The 14,684-nt window shown below is 39.3% G+C and overlaps 1 protein-coding gene across 1 annotated transcript in view; it reads left to right on the top strand.

The window, feature by feature from the left end:
* KCNAB1 (potassium voltage-gated channel subfamily A regulatory beta subunit 1) overlaps nucleotides 1-14,684 on the top strand; it is a 214,543-nt gene that overhangs the window by 28,170 nt on the left and 171,689 nt on the right. The gene's annotated exons all lie outside the window — the stretch shown is intronic.

Here is a 14,684-nt window from a genome sequence, read left to right as displayed (position 1 = left end):
CTGAGACACGCTAACACTTCCTCTCCCCATGTAATACCTGCTGTGAGTGGGTGAGAAAAGAGTGAAGAGAGAAGGAGAAAAGAGATAGGTAGAGAAGAGGAAAGAGCTCTCACTGGTGCACAAATCACAAACAACAATAACCACTTGAGTACTACAGCTGTGCAATCCTTAAGCATACAATACAATATACATACTAGCGACATCTAGTGGCAAAATTTAGGTACGACTGCATCACAACTTTTACTTAGAGTACAGACTTTTGCAAAGGGTGTATACACTAGAAACACCCGTGGTGGGACACCACAAGCATACCCTTATGGTGCCTTTAGACAGAGATTTATTTGACAGATTTTGAAGCCAAAGCCGGGAATAGACTATAAAAAGGGAACAGGTGATAAAGGAAAGATTGAGATTTCTCCTCTTCTCAAATCCATTCCTGGCTTTGGCTTCAAAAATCTGTCAGATAAATCTCTCTGTGTAAACACACAATTAGCTGCTAAGGGTTCATTTATACAGAAAGATTATCTAACAGATTATCTGCTAAAGATTTGAAGCCAAAGCCAGAAACAGACTATAAACAGAGATCAGGTCATAAAGGAAAGCCTGAGGTCTCTTACCTTTTCAAATCAGTTCTTGACTTTGGCTTCAAATCTTTGGCAGATAATCTGCCCTCTTATTTCTGATTGTGGATCGATGAATATCAGATTGGTGGTGGTGGTGGGGGTCTGACATCGAGCTATCCCACCTATTAGTTGCAGACATGGCTGGATACTTAGGCATCCATGGCAGGCCTAGGGCCTTAACATGTGTACTTATCAGCACTGGAGATTGTGACATCTGGAAACCAATGGATAAGTACTGTGCTGTATTCTTTACACAGACGTATAAGCGGTCATTAACCCCCTCTCGCTGCTGCAATGTAAATTAACATCTCTGCAGCGACGTTAACCCCTTCAAGACAGAGCCTTTTGATGCACAAAAGGCTGGGTCAAATTAACGCAATGTTCCTCCCCGCCTTCTAAGAGCCAAAGCGCTTTTATTTTTCTACCTACTGGGCTGGTTGGGGTGTCATTTTTTGCGTTATGATCTCTAGTTTTATTCATTTCATATTGGTGTAGCAGAAAAATTTTGATTGCTCTTTAATAAAATGCCGTTCACCTTGCGGTAACAATAATGTTATATTTTAATAGATCGGACAATTCCGCATGCTATGATATGTTATATATTTATTTTTTTATATTTACATTTTTATAATGGGCCCCCTTTTTTGGGAGGGGGTTTATATGGTTTTTTTTTAATACTTTTAAAAGCTTTTTTATTACACTTTTTTTTAAACACTTTTAACACTGTAATATATGCAATCATTAGATTGCATATACTGATCTATGCTATGCCATAGCATAGCATAGATCAGTGTTATTGGCGATCTATGTATAGAGCCTGCCTGAGAGCAGACTCTATACATAGATCGCAGATCCGACAGGACAGAGGTAAGGAGCTTACCCCCGCCTGTCGGCATATGAACGGCTGCAGGGGTCCCGATCACTCAGTGACAGATGCTTGATCTGTCACTGAGTACCGTTTTTTCCGGCGTATAAGATAACTTAGGTGTATAAGACGACCCCCAACTTTTCCAGTTAAAATATAGAGTTTGGGATATAATCGCCGTATAAGACTATCCCTTTTCCAACGCACACCAAATTTAAATTAATAAAAAAAAATCAAACAGCAGCGAGATCTGAGAGGCAGAGAAGGTAGTACAATAATACAGGTAGGATACAAGGGCGGCCAGACGGGGGAAAGATGTGTGTTTTTCTGGGCACAGCGTCACTCTGCCGTATCTCTTTTTTCCATACCTCAGAAGCTTGCAGTTTGCTCTGCCCTTCATACGGCAGCGATGCTGCAATTTTTGAGCTCTCCCCACCGTCTATGGCGAACGCAGATTCTCCAGTCGGAAGTTTTTCAGCACCCACCCTATAAGACCACACCTGGAGTATAAGACGACCCCTGACTTTTGAGAAGATTTCCCTGGGTTAAAAAGAAGTCTTATATGCAGGAAAATACTGTACCTTAAACTCTGATCACTGTAGATCGCAGCGTTTAAGGGGTTAATGAGCTGACTCTCATTACCTGCAGCCCCGGACACAGATGAGAGTGGGATCGCTATCCCTGAAGCGCTCCCGCTCTCATCAATAACCCCGTCAGCTACAGGAACGTATATATACATTCCTACTGCACGGGGTATGTGCAGTAGGAACGTATATATACATGTTACTGACGCGAAGGGGTTAATTTACGATCCAGGATGACACAGAATCTTCAGCAGATCCCTTCTGTCAGTGATAGCGGGGGACCCACTGCAACTGTCAGCACTGTAGTTGCTGACGACCGCAGCATCTATAGGGCCACACACAGAGAATTCTCCCTCTACAGAGGGATAATTCTCTGTCTAGTAACTAACCGTTGTCTGGTAACCAACTGATGGTAGCCATGGATACTGGAAGCCTCAGGCTTTTTGTTTCCTGGCTACAGATCCTGGAGGGGAAGGGAGGGAGGTAAGGCTGGTGCACTTTCAAGTGTTCATTGGTCGTGAAAGAGTTAAGAGGTTAAATGCAATTGGGCACTGCAATTTCGACACATTTAGGCCATGTCCCTCTTCCCAAAGCCATGCTCATCTTACAAAGGGAACTTCGCCTTTGTCAGATCCACCAAAAAAAGAGTCATGATAATATTGGCACGAATCATGTAAGATTTTTTTGTGGAAATTATGGCCATTTCTTTCAAAATCTGGGAAACTATCTCTGATGTAACGAAATCTTTAAGTACAATCCTGAGACCAAACATCAGACGATGCATTGAAAAACACCAACACAAAGTTGAAGGAAGAACATCAAAGCAAGTCCAAATTCAAAGCTAGGTTGTTTCTTTCTTTGATGTCAATGATGTGGCACTGGAAGAGTAGGTCCCAGAAGGTCCTATAGTGAATTAGCATTGCTACAAACAAGGGTATGAAGAGCTGAGGGCAAAGGTGATGAGAAAAAGGCCAATGTTGTGAAAAAAAAAAATAATAATTCTCGCTCTTGTCATAAGCTGTGAAGCGTACTCCCCAGATCTAGCACCAGGTAACATTTTTACTGCTATAGCATCGGTAAGGTTACTTAGTAGCAACACTGTAAACTACATTTATTGTTACTAGTTTTATAATAGAACACAAATGAAGGTGACAAATAAAATAAAGGATAAAACAACTTTCACTAGTGTCAGATTTTGTCATGGTCATATTGTATAATATCAGATAGACTAGACATGATTGAGGTCAAAACAAAAGGCCCTGCCAAAATTTATGTAGCTGAATATTACATGCCAAAAGTTGGTTATAGAAATATACTGTACGAACCAATTTGTATAGCATTTTCCCTCCCAGCAAACAATACAAAGGCTAGAAATGATAGTGTAACCTTTAGAAAGTAACAATTGCTGTATTTTACATTAAAAGCTGTAATTTTCTCCTTTTCTGGCTCATTGTGTGTAGGAGTAGAATCTAAACGGAGTAATATTAGAAGTTTTAATTACATTTTAGAGGGGAGAATGTTCTACACATCTTGTCAGTGATTTAATATGTTAAACTTTGAAGACTTTTGCCTCACAGAACATTTTGAAAGTCTCTTTATTTCCTTTGACAATCTCTCTGGTGACTATAATTAAGACTTGACTTGTTCCTCGGGAATTGATGGAAGCAGGAGGCGTATCTAGAACACTTACTGATCTATTGAATACAAGCAATTCCTTCAGCAAACAGAAAATACAATGGCTGCTTATTCCTTATATGAAATTAAAGGGTTAGTCAAAACAAGAATCAATGTAGGAAAGGTTATTTAATTACTGGATATTAAGGAATGCAACTTCCCCATTCTATTTTGCTTATTTAAATTCATTTTGAATTGAATCCAATATTAAAATGGCAGTTACACAAAAGTGTCAAAATCTGATTTCCAAGTGTAAAATATAATCACTTTAAAGGGGTAGCTGGGAAACCTTAAAAAAACGGGTGGAAATATAAAAATCAAGTTACAGTATACTTACCCGTACTGGTGCACCCACAGCTGCAGCACTGCTACTCATGGTCACCGGCTGTTCTCCTGTATCTCCCATCCCTGCAATATCATGGCCCTGCTCAGTAATGCCCACACAGCCAATCAGTAACTGAGACAAAACACCTTTGCAGTCACTGAGTGACTGTGCAGGTAGTTCCTGTGGGGTCGCAATGACACAGGATGAACTTAAAGAGGATGTACCACCAGGTACGTCCTCTTTAACCTGACACAGGGATAGAACGGCGCCATGACGGGGAAGCCGGTGCCACGGTCCGTTTTTCGAACCGCGTGCCGGTTCCCCCTTACGGCACCGCTCTTTCCAAGGTTACCGTCCGGTGCTCAAGCACCTCCGGTGCTCAAGCACTGGAGGTAGGCCAGGCCGCCCCCAGTGGGAGGAAATTCCCTCCCCTCATAGAGGGGAGGGAATTCCCTCCCACTGGGGGCGGGCCGGCCTACCTCCAGTGCTTGAGCACCGTCCGATAACCGTGGAAAGAACGGCGCCATACGGGGGAACCGGGCCGCGATTCGATTAACAGACCACGGCAACGGCTTCCCCGTCACAGTGCCGTTCTATCCCTGTGTCAGGTTAAAGAGCACGTACCTGGTGGTACATCCTTTTTAAATGAGCAAAACAGGACAGGGGAGTTGCATTCATTAATATCCAGTAATTAAATAACCTTTGCTACATATATTCTTGTTTTGACTAACTCTTTAATTTTATGTAGGGAATAAGCAGCCATTGTATTTTCCGTTTGTAGAAGATTTCTTTTGCACTGCCCCATGGGGTCATCAGGATGCGCAAATACAACTTGACTGTTCTGTTCCCACCACCCTCCACCCTATTTTTTTAAAGTTTGCCCAGAGTACCCCTTTTTTCCTATAACATTTTAAGATTTACTAAGCTGAGCACAGAAGTTTTATTTAGCATGTTTTTCTTTATGTTTTCCTACATTTTTTCTACATTTTTCTAGTAAGAATTATTAACAAAAAAAATTGGCTATGGTTTAAAAACAGTACATGTATCTGCTCTTTGAAGAGGACCTGTCAGCTCTTCTCACTGTTGCAGTAATACTTGTGTATTCCCCATGAAGCAGTTCTGGAACATCTGCTCATAGAACTTAGTGTTATGCTGTCACTCTCTTCTGTCTCCTGGAACTGTAGGAAGAAATTGAAAACAAGTGTTACTATTCCCCTTGTCAGTTGTGCTTGTCCCTTCACATTCTGACAATGTTCAATCAGTTCTGACAGTGTCAGCCTGCGAAGGGACAAACCCTACTGAAACGGGGAAGTTAATGTCCACTTGTCAATGTAATCATACATTTTCATGATGGAGTATACAAGTATTTACTAAACCAGATGTGTCAGGAAAGCTGACATCTAAGGGGGGGGAACTTTAGCAGCACAATATAATTATCAATATTTAAAGATACACTCTGAAATCTCTGAAATATAAAAAAGAAACCTTACAGAATGGGTTACACCTAGTCCTAGGCCTAACGGGGCAGCACATAATTTAGAGCCTTAAAGAATACCAATTGATTTATTGACCCTTTAGGCTCTGCAATAGTATTAACACAGTGTATTAGGTCATATGTATGAAGTCCTTGTCATACTAAATTATTACAAGAGCACAATAGGTAAAACAGTCATCAAATATTCCCACAAAGTATCAGATAGGAGACTATGGGTCCTATTACACAAATGAATTTTTAATAAATATCAACTGATGATAAACGATCGCTATCATAATGATCGTAACGGACGATCGTTGTTTATCGTTAACCTGAAATCGTTCATCATATTACACAGAACGAGTCGTTAGTTACGATCGCTATTACGATCATTACTGCGATCTTTTTCTCCATCTGATCCCAGCAAAACAATAAACAGTGTGCAATTACACTGACTGATTAGTGAAAAAATGCAGAACTTGAACGAACAAATGTGGAATTAGAGCGAATAATTAACGAACAATTAGCAAACGATTAAGGATAAATTTCAACAACACAAACAATTTTTTAATTGTTGCCTGCAATTACAGAGAACGATTATTGTTTAAATTCAAACTATATAACTATTTTTCACATGATAATCGTCCTGTGTAATAGGGCCCTATTGGACTGAGGTTTCCTTTTTACAGATAATTTGAATTTCTTCAGTGCCTTAATAGTTAAACAGGGTCACAGTAGCCACTGCAAATACAGCTGAAGTGGGATGATTCTCATCTACTTGTCTAATGTCCAATAGCCCCTTAGGCTAACGTCTTCCTCTAGCTTCAACCAGCCCACTGGTTTCAGGAGTGGAACCCAAAGGCCACTTTACAGGCCACATGACAGCCGATTGTCCACAATCCATTGACTGCAAGCTCTGCTTCTTCTTAGACCAACAGCAAGCTCCATTAGAACCTATAAGAGCCTATAAGGCACCTCCTTCTGCCAACTGGCAGTCAGGAATTAATCAATCCTAATGCCCAGCTACTCATGGCAGTGCCTCTGTTTACCATGGTTTGCCACCTATATAATGGACTACAAGGTGTAGTGCAAGGACACACAACAAAACAATACTTGACAATATGCACATCACGTATTGTATATATACATAGCAGTGATAATATAATACAAAAAACATTTTCTAAAAGTGGGGCATCCACAGTAGGTAGTCTTTTCTATAAGAGGGGAGGGGGAATATAAGCTTTAGGGCCCTATTACACAGGACGATCATCATGTGAAACTTTGTTATAGTGTTCAAATTTATGATAATTCTCATAGAAGGGAGCAGCAGTCTGCTGCTGACACTCCTATTACATGGAGCAACGACCAGCAGGCCGACGCTATCGTGACCTTTTTTTTTTTAAAACATCAGCCAACATTGTGCATGTCATCTGATCGCTGCCTTTTAACATAACCTATTACACTAAACAATTATCAGCTGGAATGACTGGTAATCGCCCAAGTATGGCTCATAATCATTTAGTGTTATGGGGCCCTTACCCTCCTTATATGATTTCAAAGTTGATCACTTGGCAATCTTACCTCAACTTATTCAGACAGGGAGACATTGTGGACTCATTAGAAGCTTTCAGCTAATAGCAAGTCTGGCAAAGTGATGCGTGAACTATTTGAATACATTGATTTAAATACTGATTCAACAACTGTAGACAGCTTTGTCCTCAAAACTTTTGTATAATTTTCTTATTAGATAGAATTAAGACCACCCAGCATTCCGGTACTATGATTAGAAGAAAATGTTTACTGTGATCCTCTCATGATTACAAATGTACATATTTCTCTGGAAATCATGTGCAGACAGCGGCATTGTTATTAATCAGGACAGAAGGCTTTCATGCATGCAGCCACTGGGGATGTATATTGATAAGATTTGCTTTGCCTTTCAACAAGAAAAACTGTACTTCAAAACCCTATGCATCATTAACATTTGCTTGGTGATGTCTGACTGAAACAAATGTTGCACTGCAGAGTTACAGATCTGAGTTTTGTCATTCATGTCTTCAATAAAGTAACATACCAGAGCATAATGTAGTCCAACAAATGTAGCTGATAATTAGACAGAATACAATATCCTTCTGTTACAACACTATGCATAGACCCCCACTGCTGAAAAAGTTATTATAAATCATAAATGAGGACTAAGCCAGACAAACCCTTTAAGGAAGTCTAAAATCTGACATGGTTCCAAATTCAGAACAACAGTTATGTAATGCACTGCTACATGTTATTATGCATAACTGGGGCCATCCTGCTATTAGTCCTTCTGTCTGTTGGTTAAATTGTGACAGTTGCTGTGGACCATATAGCTCAGCTCTGGGGGTAGGGGTACTTACCATAGTAGTTTATAACTGATTACCTTTCATTTAAAGGGAATCTGTCAGCACCCAGGCCCTATCTGGGGTGCTGACAGAGTGCTGTAGTTGGTAGGCCCCTAGTGAGTCAAAGAGGAGTTATGACTTAATGCTGTCCAGCCTCCTGCTCGCTCAGCTGTCAGCCAGTGTCCCTGATTGCAGAGTGACTGAGCAAGCAGGAGGCTGGGCAGCATTGATTATTCATGAAAGAGAGGAAGGAAGAAGGAGTGGTGAGGTGTTCCAGAGTGTGGCACAAACGGCGAAGCACAACTCCTCTTTGACTCTTCATTACAATAGGAGACCCGAGATTGTGCATAATCCACTCCACAGACAAATTACCAAAAGGTACCATGCTCACAAGGGGACTGCCAGCTACAGCACACTGTCAGCACCTCAGGTATGGCCCGGGTGCCGAAAGATTCCCTTTAAATATCACTGACTTTGCAGTGTGGTGTAGAATATATCATATACTATGTGCAAATAAAGTAAACCTGTCATTAAGACAATGCTGTCTAATCTATCAACATCATATTATAATGCAGGAAGAACTGACCATATTTTTCCTTTCTCATGTTAGAACAGATATATGTTTATTCCAGGCATGTTTACATTCAGTTATTGTATAATTATCTACCACATCTGCTGGAAGTTTGTTCTAAGCATCTACTACTCTTTTCAGTAAAGTATTTTTTTTTTGTTGTTTCTGATTTTCCCTCCAAATAACTTCAGAATGCGCCTTGTTCTTCTGTTTATTATTATTATATATATATATTTTTTTAATAACAAACACTTCCCTCTTGGACCTTTTTTAGCCCGTTAACATATTTAAAGAACTTACCCAAAATGTATTATCTGCTCCCCAGCTCCCGACTGGAACATTTACTCACCCATGCTGATTACTGATGTGACAGCTCTTCGGACCCTCTGGATTCCCCAGTGATTTTGAAGGCTGTAAGTCTTCAATGCATCTCTATAAAAGTGCTCTCATAGAGATGCATAAAAAACTTTGACTTCTGACCTCTAAATATGTAGGACAGCCAGAAGAAGAGGTAACGTAGGCACCAGTGGGATTTGAGTGGCATTGTTGCACCATAATGAAGCCGTAACGTGAGAAAACGATCCTCATAGGTGAGTATACGGGTTGCCTGAAGCCGGAGAGCAGATAAAACAGTTTGGAGAGAGTGCTTCTTCAAAGTTACTTTTTGTCACTGAGTCCTCTTTTTTCAGCTAGGGTTAGTTTGCCTTTACAAATCTAAGAACTCTTTGCTCAGTCCTAACATTTAGTAACCATTTACTTCCCCAGAATTGTGTTCACGTTCTGTATTTTGTATACAGGAAAACCCCAACTGACTGTAATAAACTCAACGCAAAATGTAAGTTCTAATACCAAGAACATGTAAAGACATATGCAATTAATTTAATGCTATAGTGCTCAGGTCAAATATAAGCCGTGTGAGATAACAAAATTCCAGTTTAACCGCAAATATTTTCCAACGGACATCATGTGACATGAAGTATTTATTTTTTAAATTTAAATCTGTAATCGAAATGTGTCTACCACTCCATGAATAAAAGCAGAGAAGAATGGTTGTGTCACAAGTAAAATCTATCTGGAAATAAATTCACAAATGAAACATTTAGCATTTTCTGTAAAATTGTACATTCAAACATGAAATGATAAGTGGGTATTTTATGTTGACTCACTGACTGATAATTTTAGCTCTTACTAGGCAATGCAATGTCTAATCTAGTAGAAATGATTTGCTCCTTTAGAGTCTGAAATGTCACCTAGATAGTTGTTAACACTAAAGATCTAACCATGTGTTGTTTAAGACAGGTTATATTTATGTCTTTGTTTCAAATTCAACGAGAATTGAAAAAAGTCTATTTTTCATGTAATGACAATTGTAGGGTTTCTCCTAAATGTTTATTAATAAACTTACTAATGGGTGTCACGAGTTTGGGTTTGGGCCTTGAAAGGGTCAGGAACTTAGTGCTCTCCCTAAAGTAGAAATTATTTTTAGAAATCTGTATAGACTACCTGATGGTGTCAGAACACACAGTGGGCACTAAAGCTTAATGGTTATAACACACAAGGTATCATTCTAATGTTTTTGAGCAGAGAATGAACACAATTAATCTTTACTTGGGGGCCACTTTTACTCCACATAGACCAAATAACCAATTTGCCCACACATAAAATCCTGGTGTGGGTTCCTATTTGGCATCTCCCAAATGGTAAAACTAAAATCTTGGTGCAATCCACATCTAAAAATACAGTCAATAAAAAATGAGTTTTCGCCATCCCAGATATCAGATCTATGGGGGGCGGTGATAAGACCCAAAACCCCAAAACTTCACTGATCAGTTGCTTGTCAATAAGTTTTAACTGGAAAATCCTAGGTTAGGTGTTATGGTGCACAAATGGTTTAGGAGCCTAATTTAAATACATGAAGGTGCCCCTTGGTTTATTGACTGGGAGGTACCACAGAGAAAGTATTTTAGGCACTAAAATGTCTATAGATTGGTTTCCTGGTGTATTTCCTATAACACATATTGGGTAAATGGCAGAGCCCCCCATAAAGTAATGATGTCGCTGCGTGTCATCAGAAAATGATTTATTTATTGTTTAAATAACATTTTTATGTAAAATTTGTGGCTTTTTTCTAATTTTTTCATTTCAACATCTACTGGTATATTTTAAAATAATCCTGAAATCTTGACATTCAAGATGTGAATCCTGACATTCACAATTATCTCTACAAATCACCAAGCCGGTGAGAACAGGGATATAAGCAAGAAAAAGGAGGTTGTGTGTCAACCATAGTGGTCCTGACTTAATTACAGAAAACAATAAAATGATTATTTGGCCAAAGATTATGCACTTTGGGGCACAAATCCCCTTCATTAGCCCTTAGGATGTACATCACCTCTTGTTTGGTTCTTTCCATCATTTATTGTGCAAAAATACCAGTATATGAAAAGACTTTGCAATAACCATAGTGTTATGAAATTAATTAAAATAAACCCTCTATTAACTGCAGTAAAATAAAAGACATGACATATAGCAGCAGCTGTCTATGCAAGACCCCCGAATGTGTAAAGGGGAAGGTTTTCCTAGAGATGTACTTTGATCAGCTGATGACTGTATAGCCTGCTTCAGCAAAGCTCAGGCTCAGATGTCCATTAAAACAGCCCTAAAGATATTGCCATTGGCTGTAAACATCAGCTTTTCCTTTGCCAAAAAAGTGCTGCTGTTGCTGGTATTTTTTTTTTAATTGGAATAACAATCTGTGTCACTTTTTTGCCTTCCCGTTTTTTCTGATTGGTACAACCTGCATACTTATAAATAAATCTCTACACTGAGGACTGGAGAAGTCTCCACAGCTGTTGCTAAGGAACTGGTGCTGTGTATAAATAGCTAGGATGTATATTAGTAATATAAAGTGAGAGGTTTAACAGTTGATTCTTGTCTTTCACATAGAAAATTCAATAATGACGAATATTATGTATTATATTCAAGTGCAATTACATAGAGAGATATCTCTAGTATAATGGTAAAAGTATCTGTCAACTTCTGCTCCTTAGCTTGCAGGGATACTCATACTCCTGTTGCTAGATTCGTTCATGCCTACTGCTTGGCAATATGGAAGCTAAGATGCCCATGGGCAAGTAGAGGAGCATCTTATTACATAAGATTTATAGGTTCAAAAAAACTATATTTAGTGCTTGTCGGTGATCCTATTAGGGGTGAACCTGAAGCCCTTTGCCTATCATGTGTCATTTATAATAGTGGTGACTTCTTATGGTCTTCTTATGTAGCACAGAATATTTAGACCATATGTAGATGCTGTCTGTATAGCTCTGTATAGCTACCCCCGGTCAGGAGTTATGATACATGCTGTAAGAGAATACATTGGAAAAAGTATGGATTTTGCAGTAAAGGGGATTCGAAAAAAAACAAACATAACTAATTTCTTACAAAAAGATCTCCAATCTTGTCCTCAGGTTTTGTGTGCGCATCACTGGCAGCGGAGCTGTCTTGTCTCAGTCATTGATTGGCTGAGCAGGCTGTCACTGCTGAGATGAATTTATCTTGGAAGTGGCAGCTATGGTCAGTGGGGGACCCAGAGACACCGCAGGAGGAAACTGGGGAGCGTAGAGTGGTAACAATAAGATGTTTGTTATGTTTTATATAAGGGCAGCAACATATAAAAATTGTTTAGGTGCCGGAGAACCCCTTAGAAGAAAAGCCTTTGGAAAAAGCATTCTACTTTATGGAAAAGAAACATATATAAACATAAAAAGTAAATGTGTGCATAAAATTGCATATGTTTAGGTTCCCTGTTCACATGTGCATTGGAAATGTTGTGAACCCAGTCTAATGGTGGTTTTACACAGAATGATTATCGTTCGAATTTGCATGATAACGATCGCATTTGAGCGATAATCGTTAAGTATAAACGCAGCAAACGATCAAGCAACGAGCGAGAAATCGTTCATTTTGATCTTTTAACATTTTCTCAAATCATCGTTGGTCGCTCGAAAAAAGATTTGCAGATCGTTCCGTGTAAACAGTCTTTCAGCGATTTAACCTATGTGTGAGATAGGCTTAAGAGATTGCAAAACGATTGCAAAACGATTTTTCCGTACGATATATTGTTCCGTCTAAACGCTGATCGTTATGAAAAACACATTGTTCATTCGAAATCGTTAATCGTGCGATCGGGCGAATTATCGCTCCGTGTAAAAGGACCATAACACTCATTACCTTCATGCTGTCGTGCTCTATAGGAGGAAGTAACCTGTAAGCTGGTGAGATTGCTGCAATTGCTGCACAATATGCCTCAGGACTACAATGCAAATAAATGTGTACCAATATGTTTCCAATTATAAATGGGTTTTAAAGTGATAGCCACAGCAGCAGCCGGGTTAGCTGCTATACATTGGGGATTTAACTTTCTTATGCTGCGTTTACACGGAACGATTATCGTTCGAATTTTCGCATAAATGATCACATTTGAGCGATAATCGCACTGTGTAAACACAGCAAACTATCAAACGAGGAGCGAGAAAACATTCATTTTGATCTTTCAACATGTTCTTAAATCGTTGTTTGTCGTTTGCTGTAAATTCACAGATCGCTTTGTGTAAACAGTCTTTCACCGATTTACCCTATGTAAAAGATGGGCTTAAGCGATCTTAAAAACGATCGCAATAACGATTTTTCTTACGAATTTTCAAACGATTTTTCTAACGATTTATTCGTCTTAACGCTTATAAAAACCAAATTGTTGCTTCAAAATCATTAAACGATCGATTGGGCGAATTATCGCTTCGTGTAAACACAAAATTAGTGGTGTGTGTCTTTTTTAATGAGTGTTGCTACTGAGGTGACAGTGTCAGTGAGGCATGGCTTTAGTCCAAGGTGGGCAGGGGAGACTCGTTGGCAGAAAAGCCACGCCTAGTTGTCTGTCACCCGTGCAAACAGGAGTGATAGTATCACTTTAATATTTTTCTCTACTCAAGCAAGTGTCATTAGCAAAAGTAATCCTAATTAATGTTTAATGCTCAGTAATAACAGCCGTGAGACATCAGTCACTGGAGAAAGCATCAGTATCATTCAATAATATTATGCCAATTGTCTGATCCAAAATCAGTGAAGAGAATTCTATAAACCCCAAACTGAAGAAAAAACTACATTAAGGATAGCTTCACACTTATCGTATCGCATCGGATCCGCAGCAGATCCGCAGCGGATTTGACTAAATGAATGAACACAGCATCAAATCTGCGAGTTTGTCTGTCATTGAGTAAACAGGGCCAGGATCCGCAGCGAGCCTCGCTGCATATTCGAAGTGAGAAACTCGCTGCGGATCCAGCAAGTGGGTTAGTACCCTTAGGGTAGCTTCTTACGTACCGAATCGCAGTGGATTTTCTGCTGTGGATCCGCAGATTCGCAGCAGATTTGATCGAAATAACTGAACACAGCATCAAATCTGCACCATCAAATCTGCTGCGGATCTGCTGTGGATCCGGTGTGTGTGAAGGCACCCTTAAAGATGATTAAAAATACAGTTTAGGAGATCAGACAAATAGTAAAACATGGAAAGCCCAATTTACAGAGGAATTTCATTTAATTGTTCCAAAGATAAACAAACCCATCTAATATATAATAACTCACTTGCCCTATAACATTATATACAAATGACAAAAGATTTCTTCTTGCCCTGAGCACCATTATATTATAGGGGGAATCGGTCACTGGCAGACACTTTGATTCTGTCATTATACTTACACCCCTAGATATGGCAAATGAAACTTTGATAAAAACACATAAAGAAGTAAAAAAGATAAACAGATTAACTAAGGAAATCAATGAGGTGAATGAATGCAGGAGCACCTGACTGTGAATTGAAGGTTCATATATAACTGAAGACTAAACATATGGGTTCTATGGATACAACCTATATGGTATTTCTGTAAAGAGCAATCAATCTAAATGCATATACTGTATATTGGAATAATTTAATGTTAGGTTTATTGTATGATATTAAAAACACTGCTGCTTTCTTTCAGGTCCACTCCTGTTTATGTGCAAGGCAGGAGCGGATTATAACAGGTCTGTTTCGTACGGCAGCCCTGAGCTCCTGGGTGGCCACCCAAACAGACTTATACTTTCAGTGGTGTATTGTCTCCTAGCTACAGTTTTGCCATGATTTTAAAAAAAT

This window comes from Dendropsophus ebraccatus, chromosome 6, assembly GCF_027789765.1.
Source record: "Dendropsophus ebraccatus isolate aDenEbr1 chromosome 6, aDenEbr1.pat, whole genome shotgun sequence".
NCBI classification, from domain to species: domain Eukaryota; kingdom Metazoa; phylum Chordata; class Amphibia; order Anura; family Hylidae; genus Dendropsophus; species Dendropsophus ebraccatus.
Note: the sequence above shows the minus strand (reverse complement) of the source record. Positions and strands in the feature narration are given on the sequence as shown.